The following is a 13803-nucleotide window of genomic DNA, read 5'->3' on the forward strand; positions in this document are numbered from 1 at the left end:
TTCGGAAGGGCCACATGCAACACAGGTTACAGCACAAGAAACCCAGCCAGAGGGAGGAAGTGACTGGCCCAAGGTCACAAGGTTTTTGGGGCAGAGCCTGGCTCCCAAGTCAGGGCTCTTCCCAGCCAGCGAAATCTTCAGGCTTGGAGAGTTCGCCAAAACAGGCACATGTGAGTTATCAGGGGCTTCAGTCTCCCTGTGGAATGGCCCCGGGGTTAAAACTTTAACTGGAATTCCTGGTGTGGCTCCCATCAGACCCCGGGGCCCTGCGGCTGGTAAGCGGGAGGCAGCATTTCACCTTTTCCATATACAGCGCCGGTCTGTTTCAGTAGTTCTAATATTCTCTCGCATATCCAGGGTCCTCACACCCTTGAAGCAGGAAAGGCTTCAGGCATCTAACTTCAGTTTTTTCTACCCGCCATGTCGGCTCTCCTTGGTGGCCCCCTTGCCCAAGCAAGGTCACCTCAGAGGTGAGGACCACAGCCCATCTCCGTGGCTCAGGGGCCTGTCTGCCACTACCCCCGACACTGCGCTGGGGGTTCCTCAGCTTCCCCGCTCCAAGTCCAGCGGTGTGAGGGCTGGGGCAGAAGATGAACTCTTCTTCTGCTGGGAGCGCCCCCCTCCTTCAGGCTCAAAATGTGGGAGGAGTTTCGCATAGTCAGCACTTTCCAAAACCCTGGTGGGATGGTGGTTTCGTGAGGTAATGAGTACCCCGTCATTGAGGGTATTCAAGCTGAGATTAGACACTACTGGAAGGGATGCCATGAATAGGGAGGGGACACAGCCTTGGTCTAGATGAACTTCAAGGTTCCCTCTCCAACCCTGTGAATCTCCAAAACTCTGACACCTCATCCCAACCCTTGCTGGCAGCTGGCCTCATTTGCCCAGGCCCCACCAGCTCCCAGGCTCTTTGTCCTCAAGAGAGGCCAGCACCTGATTACGTGGGGAGCTCAACGGGTCACTTCATAACATCACTACTCTTGCAGGGATGGCTTGGGGGTATGGAAATTAAATACAAAATGGAGACCAGACTTGAGAATTCCCTGAGCGGACAGGATCATTTAAGCCATGTCAGCAAAACTACATCTAGCTTATCTGATGAACATAAGCAAGATTTAACTTAGATTAGTTCTTGTAATGCCTCTGATAATCATAAAAAACAAGTTATCTTCCTAAAAAATGGTGTAAGGTAATCACCTTTATTTTATTTTTTTAAGATTTTACTTATTTATTTGACAGAGAGAGAGACATCCAGCGAGAGAGGGAACACAAGCAGGGGGAGTGGGAGAGGAAGAAGCAGGCTCCCAGTGGAGGAGCCCGATACGGGGCTCGATCCCAGGGATCAGGCCCTGAGCCGAAGGCAGACGCTCAACGACTGAGCCACCCAGGCGCCCCTAAGGTAATCACCTTGAACCAATCCCCTTTCAAGTGGAAACCTCCACTGTAATAAAGCCTCTTGGTAAAGGGTAAGCAACTTCCTTTCTCACTTGATAAGCCGTCCTGTAATGACAGGTCCCTGAGCTTCTTATCAGTCTTCGAATTTAAAAGCTCCCAGTTCACCAACTGTTCTGAAATGCACAATAAACTCTTACTAAATCCTATTTATTGATTTGGTGGTTTCAATTTTGCTTTTTCTGGGCTTGGGGTAGGATGGGGGGAAGAAAAGGACAAAGGACGGCATGGAAGGAAGGGGGGGCCTGGAACCCAGTGTTGTCACCACCAACGGAGTTGGGGGGCACACTGCAGGGCAGGTCTCCGTGAGCTGAGTCGGGACTAGACGGGCAACAGCCCAGCGCTGGCCTCCTGACGGGGGTGGTTGTCAAGTAACAAGGGAGCCCGCTTAGCTCTCCGAGGTTCATTAGAGAAAAGGGTGAATGTTGAAGGTGTGTCATGGCAGGCAGCTCATTAAGCCCACGGAGCTTAAAAATAGTGAGACACACAGGCATTGGGGGGGGGAGGGGAGCTGGGGACTGAAACTCCAGCTCAGCACCCCAGAGGCAGGAACAGCAACCCCTGGAGAGCCTGAAGCCATCCCCAGTGGAAGGAAGGCTGCTTAGCCATCGCCTGATCTCCCCGGGGAAGCTTGGAGCGGGACCCTGCTGGAGAGGCCGCACCTGCTCGGCGAAGAGAAGATGAGCCCCAGAGGAGGACTGAGCTCCATGCAGATGTAGACAGAGATGTGACAGAGTGACACCTGCCCTGGAGGACTTCAGAGCCTGCCTGCTCACGGACACTCTACTTGGTTTCTCTGGGTCCGAGCATCCCTCAGACGTCCTTTATACCACCTTTCTGATCCGTCTGCTGTGCAGGCTTTGAGACTAGACAGCCTTCACTCAAATCCTCCCACTGCCACCTGCCAGCTTGGTGACCTTGGAGAAAGCACTCCCTTATCCTGGACCTGCTTTCTCTTCCATAAAACAGAGACACCACGGTCCCTACCACGTAGGGTTACATGCACTAGCCTCTGAGAACCTGGAATGCAGTAGGACCTCTGGCAGGTTCCAGGAAGCAGGGACTGCGGAGTAAAGGGAGGGCCTGGCAAAGGTTGCACGGGCTGGATGAAGATGCAGAACTGTTGCGGCTGCCTTGCTTGGCGGTTTGGAAAACAATTAGCGCTCTCACTGAGAAAGGGTGGGAAACCAGGGGAACCAGATTCAGAGTCAACCAACACACGCGGGCACCTGCTGTGGGCTCAGCACTTTTCCATAGATGATCCCAAACCAGGAGGTGGGGCCAAGCACCAGCAGCCAGCTAGGTAGCTGACTGGTGGGAGGGCCGCAGTGACTTTGGGGAGCAGAATTCCAGAATGCAGGAGTCAAGAGAAGGGAGACCAAGAAGGAGGGAGAGAGGTATGGAGATGAAATGGCCTTTTCTGGCCTAGATCATAGGAAAAGTTCCCCAACCCAAGGGCTCTAGGATGAAGGGAGGGTATAGGGGGGTTCTCGCCCACCACCCCACTCAGTCCCAACCTGGCCTGTTGACACACTGGGTGAGAGAAGTGTTGCTGAGTACCCCTGGTGACCTGAGACTCTGGACATCTACTCCAGCCTTCACTCCCAGGGGGCTCAGGCTACTGAGAGGTAGCATGGGGCTTACATAGGACAAAGAGCTGCAACGCACCTTAGGATTGATTATTCTAGCCCCTTCTTGAACAATAGGAAACCAAGGCCCAGAGAAGGGGAATTTCTTTCTTTCTTTCTTTTTAAGATTTTATTTTTATTTATTTTAGAGAGACAGAGAGAGTATGAGTGGGGAGAGGGGCAGACAGGGAGCGAGAGAGAATCCGGAGCAGACTCCGCACTGAGCGCAGAACCCGACACAGGGCTCGATCCCACAACCAGGAGATCATGACCTGAGCAGAAATCAAGAGTCAGACGCCTAACCAACTGAGCCACCCAGGAGCCCCAGAAATTACTTTCACATCAGTAAGAGAGTCAGAGCTGGAATCTAGGACACTTTCCACTTCACTGTACTTCCCACACCCCGACCCTGAGTCGTAGGTCCTCTCTGCCTCTTAAATTCCACATTGGAAGCTTTATATAATGTTGGGGGGGTACTGGAGTGAGGCTCAAAGGGACATGGGAAGTTCCTAAGGCCACACAGCAGGCCAGACAGAGAAATGCAGGGTGTCTGGTCACCTTTCCCAGGATGCAACCAATGTTTATTGAACATCTATTATAAGCCAGGCAGTGTGCTGGAACACTCTCGTATCTTACCTCATTTAAACCTCACGTATAGAAGCCTGGTGCTACAGGGACTACCGCCAGACTGTCAGGGTTCAAATCCTGGCTCTGGTAGTTCAGTTATCTGGGCCTGGGTCCCCTCATTTTGTACAATGGGACTAATAACAGTACCTACCTCACAGGGTACATGTAAAATACTCACGACGGGGTCCAATAAAAGTTAACTTTCAAAATAAGTATACCATTTGACCCAGCAATTCCACTCCTAGGAATGTGCCCCAGGGAAGGGAAGATCCATGTTCTCTCAAAAGCCTTGACAGGCAGAGGACGCCTGGTGACTCAGTGAGTAGAGCACGCGACTCTTGATCTCTGGCTTGTGAGTCTGAGCCCCACGTTGGGTGTAGAGATTACTTAAAAAAAAAAAAAAGAAAAAAACCTTTACGTGAATGTTTATAGCCCTTGTAATAGTCCCTAATAGTCAAAATTCACCCCAGATGTCCATCAACTGAAAAAGAATAAACCAAGTGTGGTCTATCGACACAATGACATATGATTCAACAACAAGAAGAAATGGAACGGCACTTGCTACAGCCCGGAGGCGCCCTGAAAACGATGCAAGGGAAAGAAGCCAGACACGAAAGAACTCATGGTATATGATTCGGTTTATACGAAATATCCAGAAGAGGCAGACGTGCAGAGGCGCGCCGTAGATCATCCGTGGGTTAGGGCTTGAAGAAAGAGAGAGGGAATGACTGCTAATGTGTGCAGCTTTCTATCTGGGGTGGAAAAAAAAATTCTGAAATTAGATGATGGTGGTGTTTGCATTGCCATACTAAAAAGCCTGTACTAAAAACCACTGAATCGTGCACTTTATTTTTTTTTAAAGATTTTATTTATTTGACAGAGAGCCAGCGAGAGAGGGAACACAAGCAGGGGGAGTGGGAGAGGAAGAAGCAGGCTCATAGCGGAAGAGCCCGATGTGGGGCTCGATCCCATAACGCCGGGATCACGCCCTGAGCTGAAGGCAGACGCTTAACGACTGAGCCATCCAGGCGCCCCAGTTCAAAGTCCTGAATCGTGCACTTTAAATGAATGAACTGTATCTCAGTAAACACTCTTTTTTTTTTTTAGTAAAAAATCGATATGCCCCTGTAAAGTAAAGGAACTTCCAATCACATTTAGAGGGGGAGGGCGATGAGGTCCAGAGAGATCCAGCCCTTAGCCCAATATGGTTAGCAGGTTGCAGGAGCTGACTTTGGACTTTGTGTCATTGAACTCCAAGTCCAGGGCTCTTTCCTGAAGCTTCCCCTGAGACCTAATCGAGCCTGGACTCCCAAATGTCTTGGGAAAATCTTCCATTCCTTCCTCCCACCCCACGAGGCTACTCAGCAAATTCTCCTTGCTATCTAACCTAACTCCTTCCAACTTCCTCAGGTATGAGGTGCAGGGAAATTTGAGGTCAAGGCCAAGGTCACAGGAAATAGGCACCAGGCCGGGCGCCTCCATTTCTAGCCAATGCCCAATGCTTTCTTTAGGAAGCCTGGGGAGTGGAGCGGATGAAATACAGTGGACTCTGAGCATGAGCTCACGGCTGACTTTGGAGGTGACCTTGGCAAAACAACCTCATCTCTGGGGCTCTCGGTAAAATGATATTTGGAAAGAGGCTCTGAGGAGGGCTCCAGAGGCGACATTTCCCAGGCCCTGAGTAACACTGGAATGAAGTGTCCTCCCTTCTCCATATCTGCCATTCACCCCAGATGACCAGCTACGAGGGCTGGGGGACAGGGGGCATCCCTCAGTTGCTGGCCTGGATATCTGCAGCCTGGTCCTCACTGTGGTCTTCGACGGAGACCTTTGGTGACCACATGTGACACCCTTGGCCTAGTCATCAACCCAGTACCATCAGCAGGTCAGCTCGGCCCTATCTCCCACTCCGGGAAGGAGACAGATGAGGGAGGGGATAAAAGTGCTTTCAAGCAGGGTCCTTGACTTACTTGGCAGGAAAGGGGCTGAAGATGCACGGCGTCAATTCCCTGCTCCCGGGCAGCCCCCTTCCCTGCCTCCCTGTGCTGCAGATAGCCTGGCAGAGAGCGGGAGGACGGAAGAGCAGCCTATCTGGCCATTCCAAGGAAGGCATGACCCGTGCGTCTGTGGCTCCGGCCAGGGCATCCCAGCTCGAAGGGGATGCTCTTCCCTCCTGCTCTCTGCTTGTACAACTGTGGCCCGTGTCCAGAAACACTCTTGCCCCACTGCTGAGAAGGCGGCAGAGACACAAAACCCCCATGCCTTGTCCTGGCCAAACGAAAAAGAGCAGACACGGAGAGAGGCCAGATTCAGCCCAGAGTCACCCAGTCTGAGTGGCCTCACTGGGAGAGCGGCCCACTGGGTCTGGTGCACGTGTAGACATTTCGATGGGCCAGAGCCTCAGCCAGGAGAGCTGCCTGCGTCACAGAGGCTGAGACAGGAGGACGCCAGTGCGTGCATCCTCTAGGCCCGCTGGTTTTCCCAGACCATCACCCACCTCATTGGATCCCCAGGACACCCTGGAAGAGGTGAGAGAGACAGTTCTCCGTCTCCGCATTTTCAAATGGGGACAAATGAAGTCCAAAGATGGGAAGACACAGCATGTGTGGGACCATGTGCAGTAACTCACCAGTGAAATCACTGGCTTCCACATCCTTCCAATCAAAGACAGTCACATCCCTGCCTCACCCCACTCCTAGCTCCACTGTGATGTTTCTTTTTCTGCCAAATGTCCCTTTCAGTTTTAAGAAATGCCATAACGACAGCTAAATCTTTATTAACACTGTACGCCTGATACTTGCTGTTCTTAGAGCTTCTCATGCCAACCCTATGGCATACCAGCTAACTTATTTCCATGTTAAAGACGAAGAAACTGAGGTCCTGAGTGTTTAAACAACAAAATCCCAAAGGAGTGGGGGCAACCTGGCGCATGGCCATCCGAGCTCTCCAGCACTGTGCAATGGTGCCGAGGACCCGGGAGGTACAAGGACCTACGTACTCCAACCCCCCCGAAAGATGGGCCACGGTCCCAAGGCAGGCTCAGGGAGCCTGCTCAACATGAAGCAGAGATGCAGGGAAGCCACTGCAGGGAAGCTGGGCTGCGCTCTGGCCCAGGGGCCACGTGCCGGGGGGCATGGGGACAGGCTGCAATCTGTCCGTGAGCAGCTGGCTGCCCTGGAGGCCCAGCCCCGGCCAAGCAGCGGGGAGCAGGCTGAAGGCAGCCCCACTGTGAGCAGCAGCCCGAGAGCCTCTCCTGTCACCGCAGCGGAGCGCTGTAACACTGCAGAATCCCCCGCAGCACAGGGCTGGCCACGTGGAGGCCCAGGGCCTTCCTTCTCCCCCCCAGGTCTCAGCCCCTCAGCCCCAAGCCCACAGCGGCAGGAGGGCGGGGGTGGGGGTGGGGCGGGCCCTCCCGGTGGGAGGTCACTCTAGCTGCTTGGTCTCCAGGGACCACGGGGCCCGCGGACCAGTTTGGGATCCACAGCACCAGGTTTAGTCTCAGGGGCAGCGCTGACCTCCAGGAATGTCACTGTGGCCTCTTACCCCGGGGGTGGGGGGGCAGGGAAGAAAGCTAGCTCATTGCCAAAGTGGGGAGGTGAGCTGGATGGATCCACCCCCACAGGTTCCCCCTAGCCAATTCACGGATAGCCGGCGATTCCCACGGTAGGAAGTGCTTCCTCGTACCTCACCTGAGCCCTTCCTGCTGCAGTTCAGCCAGCCCCACTGCCTCATACAAGAAATGCTTCTGCTTCCCAATTCACCCTTTGTGAAATTGCTGAGATGTGATTCCATGAGCAAGACTGCAATCACAAAAGCCGTTAAAGCAGCCAGCAGCTGCAGTGGGGTCAAGAATTTCATTTCAGTTGAGGAAAGGCTGGGGGCTTTGGCTCTCCGCCCGCCCCCCTAGCCCCTACCCAACCTTGGGACCCAGAGAACAAGAAAGCGGGATGCAGAGAAAAAAAGAAAACAAAAAAGGAAAGGTAGCAAAACAAAGGCAGGGGGGAGAAAACCATTCACAGCCTCTCTTGACCTGCCAAGGACTTTTTCCGTATCTTTCTCTGGGCTCAGGGGCCCAGATAAGGAAGCAGCTTCTGCACGGCTCTGCCTGAGCTTTCTCTCAATGGGCCATCTGCTCCGAGGCCTTTCTGCAAAAGCTTTTAAAAGTCCCATTTCTCCAGGGAGCTGGAAGCTGGGGAGGCGGCAGCTCCGAACAATAAGGGAAATTTATTAGGGATCAGGGCTGCGAGGAGGATGGTGCAGGCAGACGGGGCCGGATGCTGTCCGAGCTACAAAGGGTTATTTAATGCGGTAAACCCAAAGGCTCCTTTAGAAGTCAAGTGCTCACATGGGAGGCCCTACGCTCTGCAACCTTCCTTTTCAGAATCCTGCCCACCCCCCAATCCCAAGTCAGACTTATTTCCCGTCCTTTGCCACTGGGCAAATATTGACTTTCTTTCACTCAGCGTTGCCAGTGGAACTGAGACCAATGGGGCTGGCTATTGTCTCCTTCCTCGGAGAGGGCAAGGCAGGCTGTCAGCAGAAGAGCTGTGGGCAGGGGCCGACAGAGACATGTCAAGAAAGAAAGCCTAGAAGGAATATCATGGTCTTGGGAGTAATATTTCTGTCTTTCTTCCGCTTTGTCTCTCTGTCCTCTGTCCCTTTCTCAAGCGCATTCACGTTTATCTTTTCACATTCTGGCTGTCCTGCGGCCACGTAGTGTGTCTGACCCAAGAGAAGCAGCATACAATAGCTGGCGAACGACCAGAGCTCTGGCCTGGGAATTACAGTCTCAGACACGGGGCAACCTTTTGTTAGTCTTTTCATTTTCTGGGACCTCAGTGTTCTCATCTGCCAAATGGGAACATCAGACTAGATGCTCTCAGTATCAGGCCAGAGGGGCCTTCCCATCGGCGACCCGTGTCCTTTCTGCCGCCATCAAGGCGTATTGCCTTGTGCTCTCTGATTTTAGAAGAGCTGGAAAATACCTGCTTGGTGCTTAATGGGGAGAGAGGAAAGAGCACGGGATGAGGGCCCCCAAGTGTGGCGCTAACATGCCCTGTGATACTGGGCAAGGTGCACCCCCTCTCTGAGGCTCAGTTTGCCCATAATCTGAACCCCACGGCCTCTTTCAGTGCCTTGTGCTGTGGTTCCACTCACCTAACCCACCCCCGTGAGCGGGGATGCCTTTTCTCCAAGACCTCATTTTACAGCCCTTTCCTTGAGACTAAGCTTGACGCCTCCGGCTTGTATTCCCTTGTCACGGTGAGCGTTCCGTTCATGTCCCTGCTCTCTCTGACAGACGCACACTCTGCCTGCAGCCCCTCCACAGGCCCTGTGACAAGGACCCGTGCATTCAAACTCCTGAAGCCCTGAGCCAGTGCGCAGAGGGAACAGGATGAGGGAGGCCGGGCACTGGCTCGGAAGCCTGTGCCTGGTGACAGCCATACCACGTGGGCTCTGTCCCCACCCTTCCTTTAACCCGAGCCCCCCCCCCCCTTCGGGACAACACAGAGCCTCAAAAAGCCCATTGCTTGCGCAGCACCCAGTTCACACTAAAAACTCCCCATATTCCAGAAATTTTATACAAGTTATTCCCATGTAGTCTTTGTAAGAACCCTAGGCGATAGGTAACTTCCTTCCCATTTCACAGATGAGATAGCTGAGGCTCAGAGAGCTTAAGTAATTTTCCCAAATTCACACAGCTAATAAGAAAAGAGAGCCAGGATGAGAACCTAGGTCTGTCTACCTGCAAAGCCTTTGCTCTTACCCCTCAGCATTCTTACTGAGAAAAAGAGGCAACCCCTCTCCCCAGGTTGTCCTAGAACTGTGACCAAGGGGCAATGAGCGCGGATGCCCAGATGACACCCACAAACCTCCCACCCCACCCCACCCAGCCCCAGTGAGGGCCCTGAACCAAAAGGGTTAGAAGGACCTTCGATTAATCTAAAGCAACCTTTTACTTTGCAAATGAAGAAACTGAGGGCCGTGGATGGGACCTGCCTAAGGTCACTCTGCGAGTCTGGGAAACCCCAAGTCCTGGCCCTGCCACCCCTCCACCCAACCCACCAGTGCACCCCATCTGGTCTGGCTCTGGGGACTGGGATCCTGAGAGTCCCCCCAAGGCCGAGCCAGGGCCTTTGCCAGCCCTTCCACCCCAAGCCCAGGCGTGGGATCCAGTCTCAGCCCTCCCTGGGCTTCAGAGGGCTCATTCCTGGAAGGTTCGGGAAGTGGAGTCAAATCCCCATGTGTCCTCACCATAGAAGGGACGGGAGGCGCGGCAGAAAGTGGGGAACGGAGAGCTAGAGGCAAACAGGTGTGAAGTTATAGGAAAGTCAAGCAGTTTTTTTTCTTTCACATGAAGTTTCTGCTGCAGAATGATGCTAATGGTGAGGGGGGGGAGAGAGGAAGACAGAGGGAGAGAGGGGGAGAGAGAGAAAGACAGGGGGAGAGAGGGAGGGAGGGAGAGGGGGAGAGAGGGAGAGGGGGAGAGAGAGGGGGAGAGAGAGAGAAAGACAGAGGGAGAGGGGGAGAGAGAAAAACAGAGAGAGGGAGAGGGGGAGAGAGAGAGAAAGACGGGGAGAGAGGGAAGGAGGGAGAGAGGGAGGGGGAGTGAGAGAAAGAGAGAGGGGGAGAGAGAGAAGGGGGACAGAGGGAGGGAGAGAGGGAGAGAGACAAAGAGGCAGCACTGCTCCTGTTCCATAGGGAAGCTCTGGAAGCCCAGGGGAGATCCCAGGCCCTGTCCCCAGGGAGGCGCACCTGCTCCCACAGGCTTTCTTGTTATCACGACTAGCAGTTACCACTCACCGAGGACACGGAGGGCTCAGCACCGGATGGAGCATTTTCCGAGGGTTTCTTGTTTAATCCTCACAACAATCCTAAAATACCACCACTATTTTCATTTCAACCAAGTAACTGAAGCTCGAAGATGTAAAACACTGTCTCTTGCTCAAGGTCACACAGCTAACAACTAGTGGAGCCAGGGTCTCCCGAGGATTCACTCCAGGGCTGTGCAAGGCCTTGGAAGTGGCCTCTCCATATAGAGCATTTAGTCTCCCGTTGTCTCCGCTCTGGGGACAGAAGTGTGTGTGAGGCGGGTGTGAACCACCTGGCCCCGTCACCCAGCCAAGCCCCCTGCCGGCACTCAGACACCAGTCCAGAGCTTCAGCCACAGACCTGCAAGGTGGGAAGGGCCCTGAGAAGTGATCTAGTTCAACCCTCTCGATGGACAGATGAGGAGAGGAAGGAAGGGGCTTGCCCAAGGTCACACAAGGTCACACAAATTGGAGGCAGAACCTGGGATTAAACTCAGGCTTCCTGTCTTAAGCCAGCACTCTCCCCCACAACACCCTGAGGCCCAGTGAGAAGCTCCTGGGTTCCATCCCAACTGCAGACCAAACCAGAGTTCACCCCAGAAGGAGTGAGATTGGGCTTTCCTATGGCAAAGGCTTGTTGAGGCTACAGAGTGCGGGGTTAGGGGCTATTGTAGCGGAGATCTCTCTCAGCAGAGAGGGGATCTTTCTAAACATGATTCCTTCAGATCACCCTTGTCTGAGGTCGATGCAGCCCCATCTAGAGCCAGGGGCCAGACAGCATGACCTTGGGGGGTCCTTGACATCCGCTTTTGCCCACTGGACTCCTATCTCTCACTGGGAATCTCTCCCCAGGGAGGCTCTGCTGGCTGCAAGGAGGATGTGTGGCACTGGGAAGCCAGACATTCTCACAGCCGTCCTGGAACTTTTACAAGTGGAAAGAGACGATGGGTGAGCAGGCTGAGGTTCTCAAGGCCCTGCTGACTGTCTTAGGGGGTGGGGAGCCACAGTTTCCCCAGAGCCTGGGTTAGGGGAGGAGTGCAGCAGGTGAGGCTGCACCCCACCCATTCTTTCCACAGGCCTCCCCTGCAGGTGTCAGAACTGGGAGACTTCAGGTACCATAAGCTCCAAAACCCCATTCCACAGATGAAGAGACTGAGGTTCAGAGAGCTAAGCGAGTTGTCCAAGGTCATAGGCTGGGTCAGAATGGAAGCTTCCTGACTTCCTCTGGAACGTTGGGTGCACAGCTCCACACCGCCTCCCCCCTCCCCAGGAAGTGAGAGCTGAGCTCCCAGCAAAGAAGCCTTGGATCAAAGGCATGCATTCCTAGGCGCCAAAGCTAGGGACAGGCGCCCCGACGCTGGTTCCCCGGACCACCCTACCCCCCACCTCGTCCCATTCCTGACTGGGGCGCCAAGTGTCTTCATCTTCTTGAGGTTCAGAGAGGTGCAACAGCTTGCCCAAGGTCACACAGCAAACTGAGTAGAGCGTGCCCTCCTACTGCCCTGTTGCCCCTTCCCCAACCCCCACCTCAGTCTCTCCAAGCTCTGCCGCTTGCCAGAATCCTTAGGACCCCGCTTCCTCCAACGCACCGAGCCGCGGCGCTCGTTGGAGTATGAAAAAGTTTCGAGGAGAGGAAGGGGCAAAGATGCCGCCGCCCATCCCCGCCCCAGACCGCTGCGGCAGGGCGGGGGGCGCGAAGGGACACTCGAGCTCCGCGCACCGCCAGTGTCCCCAGCGCGTCCCTCTCTGCGCCAGGGGGCTCCCGAGCTCCACGCGCGGGGCGCTTCGGCTCAGCCTCACTGCGGCGGGGGTGGCGGGGGGTCCCACGCGCCCCGCACCCACTTTTCACGCTACACCCACTTCATCGGCCTCCCCCGCACCCCCGCCCGCGGCCCCCCGCGGCGGCACCGCGGCCTCTCTCGCCTTCTCCCCGCGCGCGTCCCGCCCCCCCGCGAAGAGAAGCAGGGCAAGGGCGTGGGGCTCCCGGGATAATTCAGGACAGCTCCCCGGGACCGACAGGGTGGTTCCCACGCAAGTGGATTTCCGGAGCCCACTCCCCCACCGCGGGCTCTGTCCGGCACTTAGTTTATCCGGCTGTGAGCGCCGAGCCCAGAAAGTCGGAGCGTCCCAGTTTAGCGACCCTGCATCCGCCCGCGCCCCAGGCCCCCCGGGGGGCCGCGGGTGGTCGGCGCGCGGCTGCGCTCGGGACCACGCGTTGCCCTCGCAGGGTGTCGCCGCCCGGGGCGGCTCTTACCGGGGACGTCCGTGCGCTGTGCGGAATGAGCTCGCCCAGAGGGCAGAGCGCGGGGACGGCCGGGGTCTCGAAGTCGCCGTCCCCTCTTCCTACTTCGCGGCCGGCCGGGCCGCTGCGGCTCTGCTCCCGCCCGCCGGCTCCCGGCTCGCCGGCTCGCCCGCGCTCTCTCTCTCTCTGCAGTAGTAACAGCCCGATCCCGCTCCCCCCGCCCGCCAATTGAGATGCTCCTCACATCCGCCTGCACACAGCGCGTGCCGGCCCCTCCGAGGGCGATCCCCGCAAACAGCGGCGCAGGGCCCCAGCCCCGGCAATCCCCGCCCCGGGGAGGCCGCCCCCGCACGCCCCGCGCCCCCTTGCTAGCGACCGGACGCCCGGTGGGCGGGGAGGGAGGGGCGACAGGGAAGACGCGGCGTGAGGGAAAGGGGTTCAACCCGGCGCGCCCCTAGAGAAGTTTTCGGTGGGTGGGTCCGGCCTCGGGTCCCCGGAGCCCCGCGGGGAAATGCGGAGGAGTCCCCTCCCGCCCCGTGCCCTCCTGCGACAGTCCCCACCCCACCCGCGCCACCCACGAGCTTTACGAGCTCTCGGGAGCGGGGATTGGCTGGGGGAGGGGTGCGGGGAGGGGGATCTCTGCGCTGTCGGGAACCGGCTAGCGGGTAGGAGCGAGCCGATTTGCTTCAGGGGATACGGATGAAGGTTTTCCTGAGTCCGGGCGAAAAGAAAAGGGAGGGAGAGGAGGAGTGATAGAGACAAAAGGCAGAGAGCAGAGGGGAAGGGGCGGTGGGGGTGTGTGGCCCGGAGAGCTCCGACAGCGCGCAGCCCCCAGCTTCAGTGCGGGAGGGTGAAGTAGGGACGGGTGCCCGGGCTCTCCTCCCGTCTCTAGGGAAAGGGAGGAAGCCGGTGGAGGGGCCCCTGGGGAGGGAGGAGGAAGTGTGCGCTGCCCTGGGCCTGGGCCTGGCTCTCAGGTAGGAACCCACCAAAGGGCTCCGGCCATAGGGACCCAGAGCCTCCCCACTTGCCACAACTCAGCTTT

General features: G+C 56.1%; 1 protein-coding gene across 1 annotated transcript in view; it reads right to left on the bottom strand.

The window, feature by feature from the left end:
* The window catches only part of SYT2 (synaptotagmin 2), a 40066-nt gene extending 27183 nt beyond the window's left edge, over positions 1-12883 (bottom strand). Inside the window, exon 1 of the mRNA XM_057315722.1 lies at positions 12774-12883. The gene's annotated coding sequence lies outside the window, so the exon portion shown is untranslated. The remainder of the gene's footprint in view (positions 1-12773) is intronic.
* Positions 12884-13803: the final 920 nt, after the last annotated feature.

The sequence above is a fragment of the Ursus arctos genome, unplaced genomic scaffold (genome assembly GCF_023065955.2).
Source record: "Ursus arctos isolate Adak ecotype North America unplaced genomic scaffold, UrsArc2.0 scaffold_2, whole genome shotgun sequence".
Classification (NCBI taxonomy): domain Eukaryota; kingdom Metazoa; phylum Chordata; class Mammalia; order Carnivora; family Ursidae; genus Ursus; species Ursus arctos.